The sequence below is a fragment of the Triticum dicoccoides genome, chromosome 1B, assembly GCF_002162155.2.
Source record: "Triticum dicoccoides isolate Atlit2015 ecotype Zavitan chromosome 1B, WEW_v2.0, whole genome shotgun sequence".
NCBI classification, from domain to species: Eukaryota; Viridiplantae; Streptophyta; class Magnoliopsida; order Poales; family Poaceae; genus Triticum; species Triticum dicoccoides.
This window is the reverse complement of record NC_041381.1, coordinates 179,281,911-179,292,004: the sequence shown is the minus strand read 5'-3', so window position 1 is coordinate 179,292,004 and position 10,094 is coordinate 179,281,911.

Sequence of the window (10,094 nt, the reverse complement as noted above, 5' to 3'; positions counted from 1 at the left end):
ACAGACAACACAGAGTTTGCAAGCCCATCTCGATGGGACCGAGATCCCATCCGTGTGACCGATATGATTAGGGTTTCTGGCAGTGGCTATGTCAAATGAACTCGGTGGAGCTGGATGGATCAAATTGGTGGGGCCGAGTTTGACTTTTAGTTTGAGACATATGTGGATATGAGGAAGTGGTTGAGGGCTTTGGAGCATATCACTAAGCACTTTGAGCAAGCAAGCCATTAAGCAACACCTCATCCCCTTTTAATAGCATTGGCTTTCCTATAGACTCGATGTGATCTTGGATCACTAAAAATGGAAAATGTAGAGTCCTGAGCTTTGAGCTTGAGCCAATCCTTTGTCCTTAGCATCTTGAAGGGGTTTCACATCCTCTTGTCCATGCCACTCCACTGTTGGGCTTATCTGAAATATACTAGATGAAAGTATTAGTCCAATAAGAGATATGTTGACATTAATTACCAAAATCACCCAGGGAGCACCTGTGCTTTCATCATCCTTGATGCTTGTCGTCCATTGTGGTGTCAATGGACTTGTGGAGATGTGCCAAAGAGTGGCTCACCTAGAGTGGAGTATGGGGGAGAAATCAACTAGTCTTGATCGAGCCAACGCAATTAAGAAAGGTGGTCCAACTTGAGGGAGCCAAGATCGTCATCATCTAGCTCAAGTGGACTATGTGCAAGGCAAAGGTTTGCCCTTGATAGATTTTGTATTTTACCGGTCTCATGGTGGTAGTTGGGAGAACGGGTTATAGGATCAATTCCGTACTATCAAGGGGGGATCTCGATGAGTAGCTTGATCATATCGCTCGTAGGGAGCTCAAACCATTGCATCTTTGCATCGTATTTATTGGTTCTTGTTTGGTTCTTCTCCTTGTGAGATTTGGAGCTTATGGTCATTTTGATGACAAGCTTGAAGGAAATATGCCCTAGAGGCAATAATAAAGTTATTATTTATTTCCTTATAATCATGATAAATGTTTATTATTCATGCTAGAATTGTATTTACCGGAAACATAATACATGTGTGAATACATAGACAAACAGAGTGTCACTAGTATGCCTCTACTTGACTAGCTCGTTAATCAAAGATGGTTATGTTTCCTAACCATGAACAATGAGTTGTTATTTGATTAACGAGGTCACATCATTAGTAGAATGATCTGATTGACATGACCCATTCCAATAAGCCTAGCACCCGATCGTTTAGTATGTTGCTATTGCTTTCTTCATGACTTATACATGTTCCTATGACTATGAGATTATGCAACTCCCGTTTACCGGAGGAACACTTTGGGTACTACCAAACGTCACAACGTAACTGGGTGATTATAAAGGAGTACTACAGGTGTCTCCAATGGTCGATGTTGGGTTGGCGTATTTCGAGATTAGGATTTGTCACTCCGATTGTCGGAGAGGTATCTCTGGGCCCTCTCGGTAATACACATCACATAAGCCTTGCAAGCATTACAACTAATATGTTAGTTGTGAGATGATGTATTACGGAACGAGTAAAGAGACTTGCCGGTAACGAGATTGAACTAGGTATTGGATACCGACGATCGAATCTCGGGCAAGTAACATACCGATGACAAAGGGAACAACGTATGTTGTTATGCGGTCTGACCGATAAAGATCTTCGTAGAATATGTAGGAGCCAATATGGGCATCCAGGTCCCGCTATTGGTTATTGACCAGAGACGTGTCTCGGTCATGTCTACATTGTTCTCGAACCCGTAGGGTCCGCACGCTTAAGGTTACGATGACAGTTATAATATGAGTTTATGCATTTTGATGTACCGAAGGTTGTTCGGAGTCCCGGATGTGATCACGGACATGACGAGGAGTCTCGAAATGGTCGAGACATAAAGATTGATATATTGGAAGTCTATGTTTGGACATCGGAAGTGTTCCGGGTGAAATCGGGATTTTACCGGGTTACCGGGAGGTTACCGGAACCCCCCGGGAACCATATGGGCCTTCATGGGCCTTAGTGGAAAGGTGAAAGGGCTGCCCACCAGGGCTGCGCGCCTCCCCCCTTCCCCTAGTCCTATTAGGACTAGGAGAGGTGGCCGTCCACCCTTCTCCTCTTTCCCCCTTTGGGGATTCCTAGTTGGAATAGGATTGGAGGGGAGTCCTACTCCCGGTAGGAGTAGGACTCCTCCTGCGCCACCTCCTCCTGGCCGGCGCCTCCTCCCCCCCTTGGCTGCTTTATATACGGAGGCAGGGGCACCTCTAAACACACAAGTTGACACAAGTTGATCCACGTGATCGATTCCTTAGCCGTGTGCGGTGCCCCCTGCCACCATATTCCTCGATAATACTGTAGCGGAGTTTAGGCGAAGACCTGCTGCTGTAGTTCATCAAGATCGTCACCACGCCGTCGTGCTGACGAAACTCTTCCCCGACACTTTGCTGGATCGGAGTCCGGGGATCGTCATCGAGCTGAACGTGTGCTCGAACTCGGAGGTGTCGTAGTTTCGGTGCTTGATCGGTTGGATCGTGAAGACGTACGACTACTTCCTCTACGTCGTGTCATCGCTTCCGCAGTCAGTCTGCATTGGGTACGTAGACAACACTCTCCTCTCGTTGCTATGCATCACATGATCCTGTGTGCGCGTAGGAAATTTTTTGAAATTACTACGAAACCCAACAGTGGCATCAGAGCCTAGGTTATTGATGTTGATGTTATATGCACGAGTAGAACACAAGTGAGTTGTGGACGATACAAGTCATACTGCCTACCAGCATGTCATATTTTGGTTCGGCGGTATTGTTGGACGAGACGACCCAGACCAACCTTACGCGTACGCTTACGCGAGACCGGTTCCCTCGACGTGCTTTGCACAGAGATGGCTTGCGGGCGACTGTCTCTCCAACTTTAGTTGAACCAAGTATGACTACTCCCGGTCCTTGCGAAGGTTAAAACGGAGTCTATTTGACAAACTATCGTTGTGGTTTTGATGCGTAGGTGAGATTGGTTCTTACTTAAGCCCGTAGCAGCCACGTAAAACATGCAACAACAAAGTAGAGGACGTCTAACTTGTTTTTGCAGGGCATGTTGTGATATGGTCAAGGCATGATGCTGAATTTTATTGTATGAGATGATCATGTTTTGTAACCAAGTTATCGGCAACTGGCAGGAGCCATATGGTTGTCGCTTTATTGTATGCAATGCAATCGCGATGTAATGCTTAACTTTATTACTAAACGGTAGTGATAGTCGTGAAAGCATAAGATTGGCGAGACGACAACGATGCTACGATGGAGATCAAGGTGTCGCGCCGGTGACGATGGTGATCATGACGGTGCTTCGGAGATGGAGATCACAAGCACGAGATGATGATGGCCATATCATATCACTTATATTGATTGCATGTGATGTTTATTTTTTTATGCATCTTATCTTGCTTTGATTGACGGTAGCATTATAAGATGATCTCTCATTAAATTATCAAGAAGTGTTCTCCCTGAGTATGCACCGTTGCCAAAGTTCGTCGTGCCCAGACACCACGTGATGATCGGGTGTGATAAGCTCTACGTCCATCTACAACGGGTGCAAGCCAGTTTTTGCACACGCAGAATACTCAGGTTAAACTTGACGAGCCTAGCATATGCAGATATGGCCTCGGAACACGGAGACCGAAAGGTCGAGCGTGAATCATATAGTAGATATGATCAACATAAATGATGTTCACCATTGAAAACTACTCCATCTCACGTGATGATCGGTCATGGTTTAGTTGATTTGGATAACGTAATCACTTAGAAGATTAGAGGGATGTCTATCTAAGTGGGAGTTCTTAAGTAATATGATTAATCCAACTTAAATTTATCATGAACTTAGTACCTGATAGTATCTTGCTTGTTTATGTTGATTGTAGATAGATGGCTCGTGCTGTTGTTCCGTTGAATTTTAATGCGTTCCTTGAGAAAGCAAAGTTGAAAGATGATGGTAGCAATTACACGGACTGGGTCCGTAACTTGAGAATTATCCTCATTGCTGCACAGAAGAATTACGTCCTGGAAGCACCGCTGGGTGCCAGGCCTACTGCTGGAGCAACGCCAGATGTTATGAATGTCTGGCAGAGCAAAGCTGATGACTACTCGATAGTTCAGTGTGCCATGCTTTACGGCTTAGAATCGGGACTTCAACGACGTTTTGAACGTCATGGAGCATATGAGATGTTCCAGGAGTTGAAGTTAATATTTCAAGCAAATGCCCGGATTGAGAGATATGAAGTCTCCAATAAGTTCTATAGCTGCAAGATGGAGGAGAACAGTTCTGTCAGTGAGCATATACTCAAAATGTCTGGGTATAATAATCACTTGATTCAATTGGGAGTTAATCTTCCGGATGATTGCGTCATCGACAGAATTCTCCAATCACTGCCACCAAGCTACAAGAGCTTCGTAATGAACTATAATATGCAAGGGATGAACAAGACTATTCCCGAGCTCTTCGCAATGCTGAAAGCTGCAGAGGTAGAAATCAAGAAGGAGCATCAAGTGTTGATGGTTAACTCGACCACTAGTTTCAAGAAAAAGGGCAAAGGGAAGAAAAAGGGGAACTTCAAGAAGAACGGCAAGCAAGTTGCTGCTCAAGAGAAGAAACCCAAGTCTGGACCTAAGCCTGAAACTGAGTGCTTCTACTGCAAGCAGACTGGTCACTGGAAGCGGAACTGCCCCAAGTATTTGGCGGATAAGAAGGATGGCAAGGTGAACAAAGGTATATGTGATATACATGTTATTGATGTGTACCTTACTAGAGCTCGCAGTAGCACCTGGGTATTTGATACTGGTTCTGTTGCTAATATTTGCAACTCGAAACAGGGACTACAGAATAAGCGGGCACTGGCAAAGGACGAGGTGACGATGCGCGTGGGAAACGGTTCCAAAGTCGATGTGATCGCAGTCGGCACGCTACCTCTACATCTACCTTCAGGATTAATATTAGACCTAAGTAATTGTTATTTGGTGCCAGCGTTGAGCATGAACATTATATCTGGATCTTGTTTAATGCGAGACGGTTATTCATTTAAATCAGAGAATAATGGTTGTTCTATTTATATGAGTAATATCTTTTATGGTCATGCACCCTTGAAGAGTGGTCTATTTTTATTGAATCTCGATAGTAGTAATACACATATTCATAATGTTGAAGCCAAAAGATGCAGAGTTGATAATGAAAGTGCAACTTTTTTGTGGCACTGTCGTTTAGGTCATATCGGTATAAAGCGCATGAAGAAACTCCATACCGATGGACTTTTGGAACCACTTGATTATGAATCACTTGGTACTTGCGAACCGTGCCTCTTGGGCAAGATGACTAAAACACCGTTCTCCGGTACTATGGAGAGAGCAACAGATTTGTTGGAAATCATACATACCGATGTATGTGTCCCGATGAATATTGAGGCTCGTGGCGGATATCGTTATTTTCTCACCTTCACAGATGATTTAAGCAGATATGGGTATATTTACTTAATGAAACATAAGTCTGAAACATTTGAAAAGTTCAAAGAATTTCAGAGTGAAGTTGAAAATCATCGTAACAAGAAAATAAAGTTTCTACGATCTGATCGTGGAGGAGAATATTTGAGTTACGAGTTTGGTGTACATTTGAAAAACTGTGGAATAGTTTCGCAACTCACGCCACCCGGAACACCACAGCGTAATGGTGTGTCCGAACGTCGTAATCGTACTTTACTAGATATGGTGCGATCTATGATGTCTCTTACTGATTTACCGCTATCATTTTGGGGATATGCTTTAGAGACGGCCGCATTCACGTTAAATAGGGCACCATCAAAATCCGTTGAGACGACGCCTTATGAACTGTGGTTTGGCAAGAAACCAAAGCTGTCGTTTCTTAAAGTTTGGGGCTGCGATGCTTATGTGAAAAAGCTTCAACCTGATAAGCTCGAACCCAAATCGGAGAAATGTGTCTTCATAGGATACCCAAAGGAAACTGTTGGGTACACCTTCTATCACAGATCCGAAGGCAAAACATTCGTTGCTAAGAATGGATCATTTCTAGAGAAGGAGTTTCTCTCGAAAGAAGTGAGTGGGAGGAAAGTAGAACTTGACGAGGTAACTGTACCTGCTCCCTTACTAGAAAGTAGTTCATCACAGAAAACTGTTTCAGTGACACCTACACCAGTTAGTGAGGAAGCCAATGATAATGATAATGAAACTTCAGATCAAGATACTACTGAACCGCGTAGATCAACCAGAGTAAGATCCGCACCAGAGTGGTACGGTAATCCTGTTCTGGAGGTCATGCTACTAGATCATGATGAACCTACGAACTATGAAGAAGCGATGGTGAGCCCAAATTCCATAAAGTGGCTTGAAGCCATGAAATCTGAGATGGGATCCATGTATGAGAACAAAGTATGGACTTTGGTTGACTTGCCCGATGATCGGCAAGCAATTGAGAATAAATGGATTTTTAAGAAGAAGACTGACGCTGATGGTAATGTTACTGTCTACAAAGCTCGACTTGTCGCAAAAGGTTTTTGGCAAGTTCAAGGAATTGACTACGATGAGACCTTTTCACCCGTAGCGATGCTTAAGTCCGTCCGAATCATGTTAGCAATTGCCGCATTTTATGATTATGAAATTTGGCAAATGGATGTCAAAACTGCATTCCTGAATGGATTTCTGGAAGAAGAGTTGTATATGATGCAACCAGAAGGTTTTGTCGATCCAAAGGGAGCTAACAAAGTGTGCAAGCTCCAGCGATCCATTTATGGACTGGTGCAAGCCTCTCGGAGTTGGAATAAACGTTTTGATAGTGTGATCAAATCATTTGGTTTTATACAGACTTTCGGAGAAGCCTGTATTTACAAGAAAGTGAGTGGGAGCTCTGTAGCATTTCTGATATTATATGTGGATGACATATTACTGATTGGAAATGATATAGAATTTCTGGATAGCATAAAGGGATACTTGAATAAAAGTTTTTCAATGAAAGACCTCGGTGAAGCCGCTTACATATTAGGCATTAAGATCTATAGAGATAGATCAAGACGCTTAATTGGACTTTCACAAAGCACATACCTTGACAAAATTTTGAAGAAGTTCAAAATGGATCAAGCGAAGAAAGGGTTCTTGCCTGTGTTACAAGGTGTGAAATTGAGTAAGACTCAATGCCCGACCACTGCAGAAGATAGAGAGAATATGAAAGATGTTCCCTATGCATCAGCCATAGGCTCTATCATGTATGCAATGCTGTGTACCAGACCTGATGTGTGCCTTGCTATAAGTTTAGCAGGGAGGTACCAAAGTAATTGTGACGCCCCCGATTCAATCGTACACTAATCATGCACGCAAATGTGTACGATCAAGATCAGGGACTCACGGGAAGATATCACAACACAACTCTAAAACATAAATAAGTCATACAAGCATCATAATACAAGCCAGGGGCCTCGAGGGCTCGAATACAAGTGCTCGATCATAGACGAGTCAGCGGAAGCAACAATATCTGAGAACAGACATAAGTTAAACAAGTTTGCCTTAAGAAGGCTAGCACAAACTGGGATACAGATTGAAAGAGGCGCAGGCCTCCTGCCTGGGATCCTCCTAAACTACTCCAGGTCGTCGTCAGCGGGCAGCACGTAGTAGTAGGCACCTCCAGTGTAGTAGGGGTCGTCGTCGACGGTGGCGTCTGGCTCCTGGACTCCAGCATCTGGTTGCGACAACCAGAAAGGAAGGAAAAGGGGAAAAAAAGGGGGGAGAAAGCAACCGTGAGTACTCATCCAAAGTACTCGCAAGCAAGGAACTACACTACATATGCATGGGTATATGTGTAAAGGGCCATATCAGTGGACTGAACTGCAGAAAGCCAGAATAAGAGGGGGATAGCTAGTCTTATCGAAGACTACGCTTCTGGCAGCCTCCGTCTCGCATCAAGTATAAGAGAGTAGATTGAAGTCCTCCAAGTAGCATCTCCAAGTAGCATCTCATAGCATAATCCTACCCGGTGATCCCCTCCCCATATCCCTGAGGTAGAGCGACCACCGGTTGTATCTGGCACTTGGAAGGGTGTGTTTTATTAAGTATCCGGTTCTAGTTGTCATAAGGTTAAGGTACAACTCCAAGTCGTCCTGTTACCGAAGATCACGGCTATTCGAATAGATTAACTTCCCTGCAGGGGTGCACCACATAACCCAACACGCTCGATCCCATTTGGCCGGACACACTTTCCTGGGTCATGCCCGGCCTCGGAAGATCAACACGTCGCAGCCCCACCTAGGCAAAACAGAGAGGCCAGCACGCCGGTCTAAACCTAAGCGCGCAGGGGTCTGGGCCCATCGCCCTGAGCACACCTGCACGTTGCGTGGGCGGCCGAAAGCAGACCTAGCCTAGTGGCGTTCCAGTCCAATTCGGCGCGCGCCGCTCCGTCGCTGACGTCTGAAGTGCTTCGGCTGATACCACGACATCGGGATACCCATAACTACTCCCACGTAGATGGTTAGTGCGTATAGGCTCGTAGCCAACTCAGATCAAATACCAAGATCTCGTTAAGCGTGTTAAGTGTCCGCGAACGCCGAACAGGGCCAGGCCCACCTCTCTCCTAGGCGGTCTCAACCTGCCCTGTCGCTCCGCCACAAAGATCCACACAAAGGGCCGTCGAGACAAAGGTCCTCTCAGCCCCCAATCCGTGAATCACTCGCGGGTACTCTTCGAGCTGACCCGACTTTAGTCACCATCTGTATAGTATGTATGTATGTATAGTATATACCCGTGATCACCTCCCAGGTGATCACGGCCCGATAGTATAGCAAGGCAGACTGACAAGAATGTAGGGCCAATGATGATAAACTAGCATCCTATACTAAGCATTTAGGATTGCAGGTAAGGTATCAACAGGTGTAGCAACAATGTCAGGCTATGCATCAGAATAGGATCAACGGAAAGCAGTAACATGCTACACTACTCTAATGCAAGCAGTATAGAGTAGAATAGGCAATATCTGGTGATCAAGGGGGGGGGGCTTGCCTGGTTGCTCTGGCAAGAGAGAGGGGTCGTCAACTCCGTAGTCGAACTGGGCAGCAGCAGCGTCGGTCTCGTAGTCTACCGGAGAGAAGAGGGGGAAGAAACAATGAATACCATGCAAACAAATGCATATCGATGCATGACATGACAAGTAACGATGCTAGGTGTGCCCAATCGCGGTAGTAGGTGATACCGACGAAAGGGGGAAACATCCGGGAAAGTATTCCCGGTGTTTCGCGTTTTCGGACAGATGAACCGGAGGGGAAAAGTTGCGAGTTCGATAGGTTAGGGGTGTGTGGCGGACGAACGGACTGCGTATCCGAAATCGTCTCGTCGTTCTGAGCAACTTTCATGTTGAAAATATTTTAATCCGAGTTACCGATTAAAAGATATGATTTTCTAAAGATTTTATTAATTCCTGGAATTTATTTAATTATTTAATTAATTCGGAAAACAGATTAATGACATCAGCATGATGTCATGCTGACATCAGCAGTCAACAGAGTTGACTTGGTCAACCTGACATGTGGGTCCAGTGGGACCCACCTGTCATTCTCTGTTTAGTTTAATTATAGATTAGTTAAATAAATTAGTGATTATGTTAATCTAATCAGGATTAATTAACTTAATTAATTACTTAATCAATTAATTAATTAATAATTAATTTTAATAATTAATTTTTATTTTTATTAATCATATTTACTATTTTTATTTATTTATTTATTTTATTATTATTATTTTATCATTATTTTTATTTTTATTTTTATATATTTTTTTTTTGCGTTCTGGGGGTGGGCCCCATGTGTCTGTGGCACAGAGGGTATCGGGCCCCACCCGGCAGTGGCCAAGGGGGCCGACCGGGCGCGGGTGCGGGCGCCCGACTGGGCATTCGCCCAAACCGCCGGGGCGAGGAGGCCCGGGGCAAGGCCGGGCGGCCACCGGAGGGGAAACGTCGACGGGGAAGCAGCAGGGCGCCACCGGCGACGCGGGCCGGCAGGAGCTGCCCATACGGCGGCGAGCAAGGGGGGTTGACCAGGACGGTGCGTCGGGGCGGACGAAGCGAGGCCGGGGCGAGGTGGTGGGGGT